This window comes from Heptranchias perlo, chromosome 3 (assembly GCF_035084215.1).
Source record: "Heptranchias perlo isolate sHepPer1 chromosome 3, sHepPer1.hap1, whole genome shotgun sequence".
Classification (NCBI taxonomy): Eukaryota; Metazoa; Chordata; class Chondrichthyes; order Hexanchiformes; family Hexanchidae; genus Heptranchias; species Heptranchias perlo.
In genome coordinates, this window is record NC_090327.1 from 1,723,905 (window position 1) to 1,736,446 (window position 12,542).

The following is a 12,542-nucleotide window of genomic DNA, read 5'->3' on the forward strand; positions in this document are numbered from 1 at the left end:
AAAACTGCCAGACTGTTGCAAAGACCCAACTGGGTCACTAACGTCCATCATGTGTCAGACGTGTTTCGTCTGTCCACTCGGGCGGATGTAAAAAAAGTGCACGGGAGTTCTCCCCGGTCCTGGATAAAAATGATCCCTTAATCAACGTCACCAAAACAGATTATCTGATCATTATCTCATTGCTGTTTGTGGGATCTTACTGTGCGCAAATTAGCTGCTGCGTTTCCTACATTACAACAGTGATTACACTTCAAAATTACTTAATTGGCTGTGAAGCGCTTTGGGACGTCCTGACTTTGTAAAAGGCGCTATATAAATGCAAGTTCTTTCTAGCACCACAATTAGGCAAAAGGTGCAGACTGAAAACTGGAAATGCTACTTTTGAGGTAATGACAATCCGATAGCTTCATGGTCACTTTCACTGATAGCAGCTTTTTGTTTCCTGATTTTATAAACTGAATTCAAATTCTGAAACTGCCATGGTGGGATCTGAACTCTCGTTCTCTGGATTTTTAGTCCAGGAACACAACCACTACACTGCCATACCCATCCTCTGTTAACGCACAAGATTGGTGACAGTACATTTGGAACTGTGCTAATCGACACAGAGTCTGAACTCTTCTGGGAAGCTCATTAATGCGACAGGAATGATAGTGATCCACAGATAGAATCCAGAGGGACATCAAACTCAACTGGGATTACCTTGGGCCACGTACTTTCGATCGCTGCTCTTTGATGTGGAGAATAAACTGCAAGACCTTGGCAACTGAACCAAACTGCTTCACACTGGCTCAGGCTCTATAACGCCCATGTGACTGGGATGGCGTTTCCACACTGGAGAAGTCCCTTTCTAACACTTTGCCTGCATGCAAGAGTGGATTTGTCCCATTTTCTGGGATCAAGTTGCTACTGTTAATCAGAAGAGTTGGGGACTGGGTGGTGCAGAAGGTTACATCCTTTGCTCTGTCTGCAAAGGTCTAGCATGGAATGAGATTGAGCAGTCTCAGTCTAGTTCCTGGTCAAAATGGACCTGCAGCAAAAAACGTCCTGCAATTCAGCATTAGGGAGCGCAGAGGCCTGAGGAATACTGCTGTGAGAGGGGAAGACATCACATTGGGGCAGATGGTTACTGGTGCTGAAACACATTGTTGGGGCAGATTGAAAAACAATTTGAAGGTGGAGGTCCTCAGGGCAGCGTCCCAGGCCCAACTATCTTCAGCTGCTTCATTAATGACCTTCCCTCCTTCATAATTCAGAAGTGGGGCTGTTTGCTGACGATTGCACATTGTTCAGTTCCAGTCGCAATTCCTCAGATAATGAAGCAGTCCATTCCTGCATGCAGCAAGGCCTGGACAACATCCAGGCTTGGGCTGACAAGTGGCAAATAACATTCACTTTGCCAGACAAGTGCCAGGCAATGACCATCTCCAACAAGAGAGCATGTAACCACCACCCCATGACATTCAATGGCATTGCCATCGTCAAATCCCTCATCAGCCTCCTGAGGGTCACCGTTGGCCAGAAACTCAACTGGACCAGCCACATAAATGCTGTGGCTACTAGAGCAGGTCAGAGGCTGGGTATTTTGTGGTGAGTGACTCAGCTCCTGACTCCCCAAAGCCTCTCCACCATCTACAAGGCACAAGTCAGGAGTGTGATGGAATACTCTCCACTTGCCTGGATGAGTGCCGCTCCAACAACACTCAAGAAGCTCAACACCATCCAGGACAAATCAGTCCGCTTGATCAGCAGCCCATCCATCACCTTAAACACCCATTCCCTCCACCACCAGCACACCGTGGCTGCAGTATGTACCATCTACAAGATGCACTACAGCAACTCGCCAAGGCTTCTTCAACAGCACCTCCCAAACCCGCGACCTCTACCACCTAGAAGGACAAGAGCAGCAGGCACATGGGAACAACACCACCTGCACGTTCCCCTCCAAGTCACACACCATCCCGACTTGGAAATACATCGCCATTCCTTCATCGTCGCTGGGTCAAAATCCTGGAACTCCCTCCCTAACAGCACTGTGGGAGAACCTTCACCACACGGACTGCAGCGGTTCAAGAAGGCGGCTCACCACCACCTTCTCAAGGGGCAACTAGGAAAAGCCAGCCTTGCCAGTGATGCCCACATCCCAAGAATGAATAAAAACAAATGTAACCCAGGCTATATTTGAGATCGTGCGTGGGACCGAGATGGGCGATCCGCTTTTTACAAATATTTGTTCTTGGGATGCGGTAAGCCAGCATTTATTGCCCATCCCTCACTGCCCTGAGAGCATTGAGTATGGGACTGGAGTGACGGGTAGGGACGGCAGGTTCCCTTCCCTGAATGACGTTAGTGACCCATTTGGTTTTTTATGACATAGAAACATAGAAAATAGGAGCAAGAGAAGGCCCTTTGGCCCTTCTCCGCCATTCAAAATGATCAAGGCTGATCGTCTAACTCAGTACCCTGTTCCCACTTTTCCCCATATCCCTTGATCCCTTTAGCATTAAAAAATATATCTATCTCCTTCTTGAATAGCGGTGGCGGACCTGGGCGGAACCAGAGGCGAGAGACCGGAGAGCGGGGATATAAAGAGCAGCGACCCGAGGCCCGAGACCTGAGCGGCGGCGGACCTGGGCGGAACCAGAGGCGAGAGAGCGGAGAGCGGGGATATAAAGAGCAGCGACCCGAGGCCCGAGACCTGAGCGGACCCAGAGGCGAGAGAGCGGAGAGCGGGGATATAAAGAGCAGCGACCCGAGGCCCGAGACCTGGGCGGACCCAGAGGCGAGAGAGCGGAGAGCGGGGATATAAAGAGCAGCGACCCGAGGCTTGCTCTGAGACCAGCGGCAGAGTTCGGGGTGACGTCACCAGTCAGAAAGTGACACGGCACAGGGGAGGCAGCTGATTGGTGAGTAGGTTCAGGTGAGTATTTCTACCATTTTACTGTGAGTAAAGTAATAAGAAAGGGAAGGTCTGCAGGTTTAATAGCAGGTAGTGTTTTGTTTTTTAGTGCACCTAGGTCCCTAGTATAGTTAACATTTTCTAATTTCAACGTAATTTAAAAGGGGTAACTAAGCTAAGGCAAGTCATGGCAGCAGACCTCGCACCCGTGATATGCCCCTCCTGCAAGATGTGGGAAGTCATGGACACTACCAGTGTCCCTGCCGACCATGTGTGCAGGAAGTGTGTCCACCTGCAGCTACTGACCGATCGTATCTCGGAGCTGGAGCTGCGGGTGGACTCACTGTGGAGCATCCGCGATGCAGAGAAACTCGTGGATAGCACGTTTAGCGAGTTGGTCACACCGCAGGTAAAGGCAGTACAGGCAGGAAGTGAATGGGTGACCACCAGGAAGAGTAAGAGGTGCAGGCAGGTAGTGCAGGGGTCCCCTGTGGCCATTCCCCTCTCAAACAGGTATACCGTTTTGGATACTGTTGGGAGTGATGGCTCACCAGGGGAAGGTGGCAGCGGCCAGGTTCATGGCACCGTGGCTGGCTCTGCTGCACAGGAGGGCAGGAAAAAGAGTGGCAGAGCTATAGTGATAGGGGACTTGATTGTAAGGGGAATAGACAGGCGTTTCTGCGGACGCAACCGAGACTCCAGGATGGTATGTTGCCTCCCTGGTGCAAGGGTCAGGGATGTCTCGGAGCGGCTGCAGAACATTCTGGAGGGGGAGGGTGAACAGCCAGTTGTCGTGGTGCATATAGGTACCAACGATATAGGTAAAAAACGGGATGAGGTCCTACAAGCTGAATTTAGGGAGTTAGGAGTTAAACTAAAAAGTAGGACCTCAAAGGTAGTAATCTCAGGATTGCTACCAGTGCCACGGGCTAGTCAGAGTAGGAATGACAGGATAGCTAGGATGAATACGTGGCTTGAGAGATGGTGCAAGAGGGAGGGATTCAAATTCCTGGGACATTGGAACCTGGGGGAGGTGGGACCAGTACAAATTGGACGGTCTGCATCTGGGCAGGACTGGAACCAATGTCCTAGGGGGAGTGTTTGCTAGTGCTGTTGGGGAGGGTTTAAAATAATGTGGCAGGGGGATGGGAACCGATGCAGGAAGTCAGTGGGAAGTAAAGTGGTGACAGAAACAAAAGGCAGTAAGGGAGAGTGTACAAAACATGACCGGACAGATGGTCTGAGAAAGCAGGGCAAAGACCAAGGGAAGTCTAGATTAAACTGCATTTATTTCAATGCAAGAAGTCTGATGGGCAAGGCAGATGAACTCAGGGCATGGATGGGTACATGGGACTGGGATGTTATAGCTATTACTGAAACATGGCTAAGGGAGGGGCAGGACTGGCAGCTCAATGTTCCAGGGTACAGATGTTATAGGAAAGATAGAGCAGGAGGTAAGAGAGGAGGGGGAGTTGCGTTCTTGATTAGGGAGAACATCACGGCAGTAGTGAGAGAGGATATATCAGAGGGTTCGCCTACTGAGTCTATATGGGTAGAACTGAAAAATAAGAAGGGAGAGATCACGTTGATAGGATTGTACTACAGACCCCCAAATAGTAAACGGGAAATTGAGGAGCAAATATGTAAGGAGATTACAGACAGCTGCAAGAAAAATAGGGTGGTAATAGTAGGGGACTTTAACTTTCCCAACATTGACTGGGACAGCCATAGCATTAGGGGCTTGGATGGAGAGAAATTTGTTGAGTGTATTCAGGAGGAATTTCTCATTCAGTATGTGGATGGCCCGACTAGAGAGGGGGCAAAACTTGACCTCCTCTTGGGAAATAAGGAAGGGCAGTTGACAGAAGTGTTAGTGAGGGATCACTTTGGGACCAGTGATCATAATTCCATTAGTTTTAGGATAGCTATGGAGAATGATAGGTCTGGCCCAGAAGTTAAAATTCTAAATTGGGGAAAGGCCAATTTTGATGGTATTAGACAGGAACTTTCAGAAGTTGATTGGGAGAGTCTGTTGGCAGGCAAAGGGACGTCTGGTAAGTGGGAGGCCTTCAAAAGTGTGTCAACCAGGGTTCAGGGTAAGCACATTCCTTATAAAGTGAAGGGCAAGGCTGGTAGAAGTAGGGAACCTTGGATGACTCTGGAGATTGAGGCCCTAGTCAAAAAGAAGAAGGAGGCATATGACATGCATAGGCAGCTGGGATCAAGTGGATCCCTTGAAGAGTATAGAGATTGCCGGAGTAGAGTTAAGAGAGAAATCAGGAGGGCAAAAAGGGGATATGAGATTGCTTTGGCAGATAAGGCAAAGGAGAATCCAAAGAGCTTCTACAAATACATAAAGGGCAAAAGAGTAACTAGGGAGAGAGTGGGGCCACTTAAGGATCAACAAGGTCATCTATGTGCGGAACCACAAGAGATGGGTGAGATCCTAAATGACTATTTCGCATCGGTATTTACGGTTGAGAAAGGCATGGATGTTAGGGAACTTGGGGAAATAAATAGTGATGTCTTGAGGAGTGTACATATTACAGAGAGGGAGGTGCTGGAAGTCTTAACGCGCATCAAGGTGGATAAATCTCCGGGACCTGATGAAATGTATCCCAGGACGTTATGGGAGGTTAGGGAGGAAATTGCGGGTCCCCTAGCAGAGATATTTCAATCATCGACAGCTACAGGTGAGGTGCCTGAAGATTGGAGGGTAGCAAATGTTGTGCCTTTGTTTAAGAAGGGCGGCAGGGAAAAGCCTGGGAACTACAGACCGGTGAGCCTGACATCTGTAGTGGGTAAGTTGTTGGAGGGTATTCTGAGAGACAGGATCTACGGGCATTTGGAGAGGCAGGGACTGATTAGGAACAGTCAGCATGGTTTTGTGAGAGGAAAATCATGTCTCACAAATTTGATTGAGTTTTTTGAAGGGGTAACCAAGAAGATAGATGAGGGCTGTGCAGTGGACGTGGTCTACATGGACTTTAGCATAGCCTTTGACAAGGTACCGCATGGTAGGTTGTTACATAAGGTTAAATCTCATGGGATCCAAGGTGAGGTAGCCAATTGGATACAAAATTGGATGGACGACAGAAGACAGAGGGTGGTTGTAGAGGGTTGTTTTTCAAACTGGAGGCCTGTGACCAGCAGTGTGCCTCAGGGATCGGTGCTGGGTCCGCTGTTATTTGTTATTTATATTAATGATTTGGATGAGAATTTAGGAGGCATGGTTAGTAAGTTTGCAGATGACACCAAGATTGGTGGCATGTGGACAGTGAAGAAGGTTATCTAGGATTGCAACGGGATCTTGATAAATTGGGCCAGTGGGCCGATGAATGGCAGATGGAGTTTAATTTAGATAAATGTGAGGTGATGCATTTTGGTAGATCAAATCGGGCCAGGACCTACTCCGTTAATGGTAGGGTGTTGGGGAGAGTTATAGAACAAAGAGATCTAGGAGTACAGGTTCATAGCTCCTTGAAAGTGGAGTCACAGGTGGATAGGGTGGTGAAGAAGGCATTCAGCATCCTTGGTTTCATTGGTCAGAACATTGAATACAGGAGTTGGGATATCTTGTTGAAGTTGTACAAGACATTAGTAAGGCCACACTTGGAATACTGTGTACAGTTCTGGTCACCCTATTATAGAAAGGATATTATTAAACTAGAAAGAGTGCAGAAAAGATTTACTAGGATGCTACCGGGACTTGATGGTTTGACGTATAGGGAGAGGTTGGATAGGCTGAGACTTTTTTCCCTGGAAAGTAGGAGGTTTCGGGGTGATCTTATAGAAGTCTATAAAATAATGAGGGGCATAGATAAGGTCGATAGTCAAAATCTTTTCCCAAAGGTAGGGGAGTCTATAACGAGGGGGCATAGATTTAAGGTGAGAGGGGAGAGATACAAAAGGGTCCAGAGGGGCAATTTTTTCACTCAAAGGGTGGTGAGTGTCTGGAACGAGCTGCCAGAGGCAGTAGTAGAGGCGGGTACAATTTTGTCTTTTAAAAAGCATTTGGACAGTTACATGGGTAAGATGGGTATAGAGGGATATGGGCCAAGTGCAGGCAATTGGGACTAGCTTAGTGGTATAAACTGGGCGACATGGACATGTTGGGCCGAAGGGCCTGTTTCCATGTTGGAAACTTCTATGATTCTATGAATACATCTGATGACTTGGCCTCCACTGCCTTCTGTGGTAGACATGATGTGGAGATGCCGGTGATGGACTGGGGTGGACAAATGTAAGGAATCTTACAACACCAGGTTATAGTCCAACAATTTTATTTTAAAATCACAAGCTTTCGGAGATTATCCCCTTCGTCAGGTGAGTGAATGAATAAGAGGTTCTCAAATCGCATATCTTATATTAGGCTGGGACACCATCACACCAATCAAAAGATGTCGTTGGTGTTCAGACAGGTTAGCCACGGACAACAGTAGATCCCAGGTCGGCCTCAACCGGGATCTTGGGTTCATGTCACGCTACACGTAATCCCACCAGCAAGGGAAAAAAAAGTTATCTGTTTTTAATATTCTCTCTCTCTCTCTGCCTTTTGGGTCTCTTTCTCTCTGTCTGTATAATTTGACACAATGTGTATTCAGCATACTGGGACCTACTGTTTTCCGTGGCTAACCTGTCTGAACACCAACGACACCTTTTGATTGGTGTGATGGTGTCCCAGCCTAATATAAGATATGCGATTTGAGAACCTCTTATTCATTCACTCATCTGACGAAGGGGATAATCTCCGAAAGCTTGTGATTTTAAAATAAAATTGTTGGACTATAACCTGGTGTTGTAAGATTCCTTACATTCTGTGGTAGAGAATTCCACAGGTTCACCACCCTCTGCGTGAAGAAATTTCCCCATATCTCGGTTCTAAATGGCATTCCCCGTATCCTGAGACTGTGACCCCTGGTTCTGGACTCCCCAGCCATCGGGAACATCCTCCCTGCATCTAGTCTGTCTAGTCCTGTTAGAATTTTATATGTTTCGACGAGATCACTTCTCATATACTTCTAAACTCTAGTGAATATCGGCCTAGTCGACCCAATCTCTCCTCATACGTCAGTCCTGCCATCCCAGGAATCAGTCTGGTAAACCTTCGTTGCACTCCCTCCATGGCAAGGATATCCTTCCTCAGATAAGGAGGCCAAAACTACACACAATACTCCAGATGTGGTCTCACCAAGGCCCCGTACAACTGCAGTAAGACATCCCTGCTCCTGTACTCAAATCCTCTTGCAATGAAGGCCAACATACCATTCGCCTTCCTAACTGCTTGCTGCACCTGAATGCTCGCTTTCAGCGACTGGTGTACAAGGACACCCAAGTCTTGTTGCACCTCCCCTTTTCCCAATCTATCACCATTCAGATAATAATCTGCCTGTTTTTACAACCAAAGTGGATAACCTCACATTTATCTACGTTATACTGCATCTGCCATGTTCTTGCCCACTCACCCAACTTGTCTAAATCACATTGGAGCCTCTTTGCATCCTCCTCACAGCTCACATTCCACCCCAGCTTTGTGTCATCTGCAAACTTGGAAATGTTACATTCTGTTCCCTCATCCAAATCATTGATATATATTGTGAATAGCTGGGGCCCAAGCACTGATCCCTGCGGTACCCCACTAGTCACTGCCTACCACCCAGAAAAAGACCTGTTTGTTCCTACTCTCTGTTTCCTGTCTGTCAACCAATTCTCAATTCATGCCAGTATATTCCCCCCAACCCCATGTGCTTTCATTTTGCACACTAACCTCTTGTGTGGGATCTTATCAAAAGCCTTCTGAAAATCCAAATACACCACATCCACTGGTTCTCCCCTATCTATTCTACTAGTTACAGCCTCAAAAAACTCCAGTAGATTTGTCAAGCATGATTTCCCTTTCACAAACCCATGCTGACTTTGTCCAATCCCGTTAATGCCCTCCAAGTGTTCTGTTGTCACATCTTTTATAATGGACTCTAGCATTGTCCACACTACTGATGTTAGGCTAACTGGTCTGTAATTTCCTGTTTTTTCTCTCCCTCCTTTCTTAAATAGTGGGGTTATATTTGCCACCCTCCAATCTGTAGGAACTGTTCCAGACTCTATAGAATTTTGGAAGATGATCACCAATGCATCCACTATTTCCAGGGCCACTTCCTTTAGTACTCTGGGATGTAGATGACAATCAGGCAGTTTTCGTGGTCATTTTTCTCTGGTGCTAGCCCAGAAATTGCCAGATTTAATCAATTCAATTTCGTAACTTATCCTGGTGGGATTTGAACACATGATCTCTGGGTTTCTGGTCCAAGACCAGAACCACTAGGCTGCCGGTCCCAGACAGATGAATTTGAAGAACTTCTCAAGATATGGGAGCAGGAAGAAAGTCTCGAATGAATTGGAGCTTTACAGAACATTAAGAGCTATTGAGAGTTAAAGAAGTGTTTGGCACAAAACTGAACTTCTTGGAAAAAGGTTTAGCAATGCTGGAGATGTGGGATTTCCTTCTGAGGAGAGCAGAGTGGGAGAGAGAGAACAGAGCCACAAGACTCCTTGAGGTAATGGAAAAAGAGTCAAGAGGATGAACTTTCAATTACAAACAGAGCGATTTGATGGCCGCGAACAGTGCTCTGGTGGGTTGGCCATGGGATGTTAACCGAAAGGTTGGTAGACCATGCCCACTTGGGGAAGCACATTTTAAGCAGTCAGCCTTGGCTCATTTGGAAGCACTGCCTCCACTGAGTCAGAAGGCCATGGGTTCCAGCCCCACTCCAGAGACTTGAGCACATAATCCAGGCTGACACTCCTGGACAGTGCAGTACTGAGAGAGTGCTGCACTGTCAGAAGTGCCTTCTTTTGGATATGACGTTAAACCAAGGCCCCGTCTGTCCTCTCAGTTGGGCGTAAAAGATCCTGTGGCACTATTTCAAAGAAGAGCATGGAAGTTCTCCCGGTGTTCTGGCCAACATCTGTACCTCAACCAACACCACTAAAACAGATTAGTCATTCACCTCATTTCTGTTTGTGGGATCTTGCTGTGCACAGATTGGCTGCCGTGTTTCCAAACAAAACTGTGACCGCACTTATAGAATAATAGAATCGTTACAGCACAGAAGGAGACCATCAAGCCTGTGCTGGCTCTTTGAAAGAGCAATCCAGTTAGTCCCATTCCCCCGCTCTTTCCCCGTTGCCCTACAAATTTTTTCCCTTCAAGTATTTATCCAATTCCTTTTTGAAAATGGCGATTGAATCTGCATCCACCGCCCTTTCAGGCAGTGCATTCCAGATCATAACCACTGGCTGCGTAAAAAAGTTCTTCCTCAGGTCGCCTTTGGTTCTTTTGCCAATCACCTTAAATCTGTGTCCTCTGGTTCCCAACCCTTCTGCCAATGAGAACAGTTTCACTTTATTTACTTTATCTAAATCAGGCATGATTTTAAATACTTCTATCAAAATCTCTTCTCAATCTTTTCTGTTCCAAGGAGAACAACCCCAGCTTCTCCAGTGTATCCGATACAGATAGATTCCTGATTAACAAGGGAGTCAAAGTTTATAGTAGGTAGGCAGGAAAGTAGGGTTGAGGTCACAATCAGATCAGCCATGATCTTATTAAATGGCAGAGCAGGCTTGAGGGGCCGAATGGCCTACTCCTGCTCTTCATTCGTATGTTTGTATGTATGTATGTCCAGTCTATCCACATAACTGAAGTCCCTCATCCCTGGAACCATTCTAGTAAATCTCTTCTGCACCCTCTCTAAGGCCTTCACATCCTTCCTAAAGTGTGGTGCCCAGAACTGGACACAATACTCCAGTTGTGGCAGAACCAGTGTTTTATAAAGGTTCAACATAACTTCCTTGCTTTTGTACTCTATGTCCCTATTTATAAAGTCCAGGATCTCATCTGCTTCTTTAACTGCTTTCTCAACCTGTCCTGCCACCCTCAAAGGTTTTTGCACGTATACCCCCGGTCTCTCTGTTCCTGCACCCCCTTTAGAATTGTACCCTTTAGTTTATATTGCCTCTCCTCGTTCTTCCTGCCAAAATGTATCACTTCGCACTTCTCTGTATTAAATTTCATCTGCCACGTGTCTGCCCATTCCACCAGCCAGTCTATTTCCTTTTGAAGTCTATTACCATCCTCCTCACTGTTTACTACACTTCCAAGTTTTGTGTCATCTGCAAATATTGAAGTTGTGCCCTGTACACCTTCCTCCAATCCGAGAACAACTGTTCACCAATACTCTGTTTCCTGTCACTTAGCCAATTTCGTATCCACGCTGCCACTGCCCCTTTTATTACATGGGCTTCAATTTCGCTGACAAGCCCTTTATCAAACGACTTTTAAAAGTCCATATGCAGGTTCTTCCCTTTTCATTACTGACCACCTTGAAGTGATTTCACTGACAACGTACATTTCACAGAATGTTACAGAGTACACAGTGTGCAGTACTGGGGCAGGGGTGGAAATAACAACAGATCTCAAGAGCTAAGCTCAAACAATTTATCAATGTGTTGACCCAGCAATGTGTAAGCACTGCTATCACTCGGTTGTCAGCTGTGTGAAATTTTCATACTCCCAGATCTCCTGTGGTGTTGCCTGGAGCGCAGTTGTCATGTTTACATAGAATTACATAGAATCTACAGCACAGAAATAGGCCATTCGGCCCAACAGGTCTATGCCGGTGTTTACGCTTCACACAAGCCTCCTCCCTCCCTACTTCATCAAACCTATCAACATATCCTTCTATTCCTTTCTCCCTCATTTGTTTACCTAGCTTCCCCTTAAATGCATCTATGCTAGTTTCCTCAACTGCTCCTTGTGGTAGCGAGTTCCACATTGACAAGGTCCCACTTGGCAGACTGGTCAAAAAAGTACAAGCCCATGGGATCCATGGAAATGTGACAAGTTGGATCCAAAATTGGCTCAGTGGCAGGAAGCAAAGGGTAACGGTCGACGGGTGTTTGTGTGACTGGAAGGCTGTTTCCAGTGGGGTTCCACAAGGCTCAGTACTAGGTCCCTTGCTTTTTGTGGTTTATATTAATGATTTGGACTTAAATGTAGGGGGCATGATTAAGAAGTTTGCAGATGATACAAAAATTGGCCGTGTGGTTGATAGTGAGGAGGAAAGCTGTAGATTGCAGGAAGATATCAATGGACTGGTCAGGTGGGCAGAAAAGTGGCAAATGGAATTCAATCCGGAGAAGTGTGAGGTAATGCATTTGGGGAGGGCAAACAAGCCAAGGGAATACACAATAAATGGGAGGATACTGAGAGGTGCAGAGGAAGAGAGGGACCTTGGAGTGCATGTCCACAGATCCCTGAAGGTAGCAGGACAGGTAGAAAAGGTGGTTTAAAAGGCATACAGGATACTTTCCTTTATTAGCCGAGGAACAGATTATAAGAACAGGGATGTTATGCTGGAACTGGATAACACTGGTTAGGCCACAGCTTGAGTACTGCGTACAGTTCTGGTCAGCACATGACAGGAAGGATGTAATTGCACCAGAGAGGGTACAGAGAAGATTTACGAGGATGTTGCCAGGACTGGAGAATTTTAGCTATGAGGAAAGATTGGATAGGCTGGGGTTGTTCTCTTTGGAACAGAGGAGGCTGAGGGGTGATTTAATTGAGGTGTACAAAATTACA

General features: G+C 46.6%; 1 protein-coding gene across 1 annotated transcript in view; it reads right to left on the reverse strand.

Annotated features, from left to right (window-relative positions):
• faim2a (Fas apoptotic inhibitory molecule 2a) overlaps nucleotides 1-12,542 on the reverse strand; it is a 71,000-nt gene that overhangs the window by 44,013 nt on the left and 14,445 nt on the right. The window lies entirely within an intron of this gene.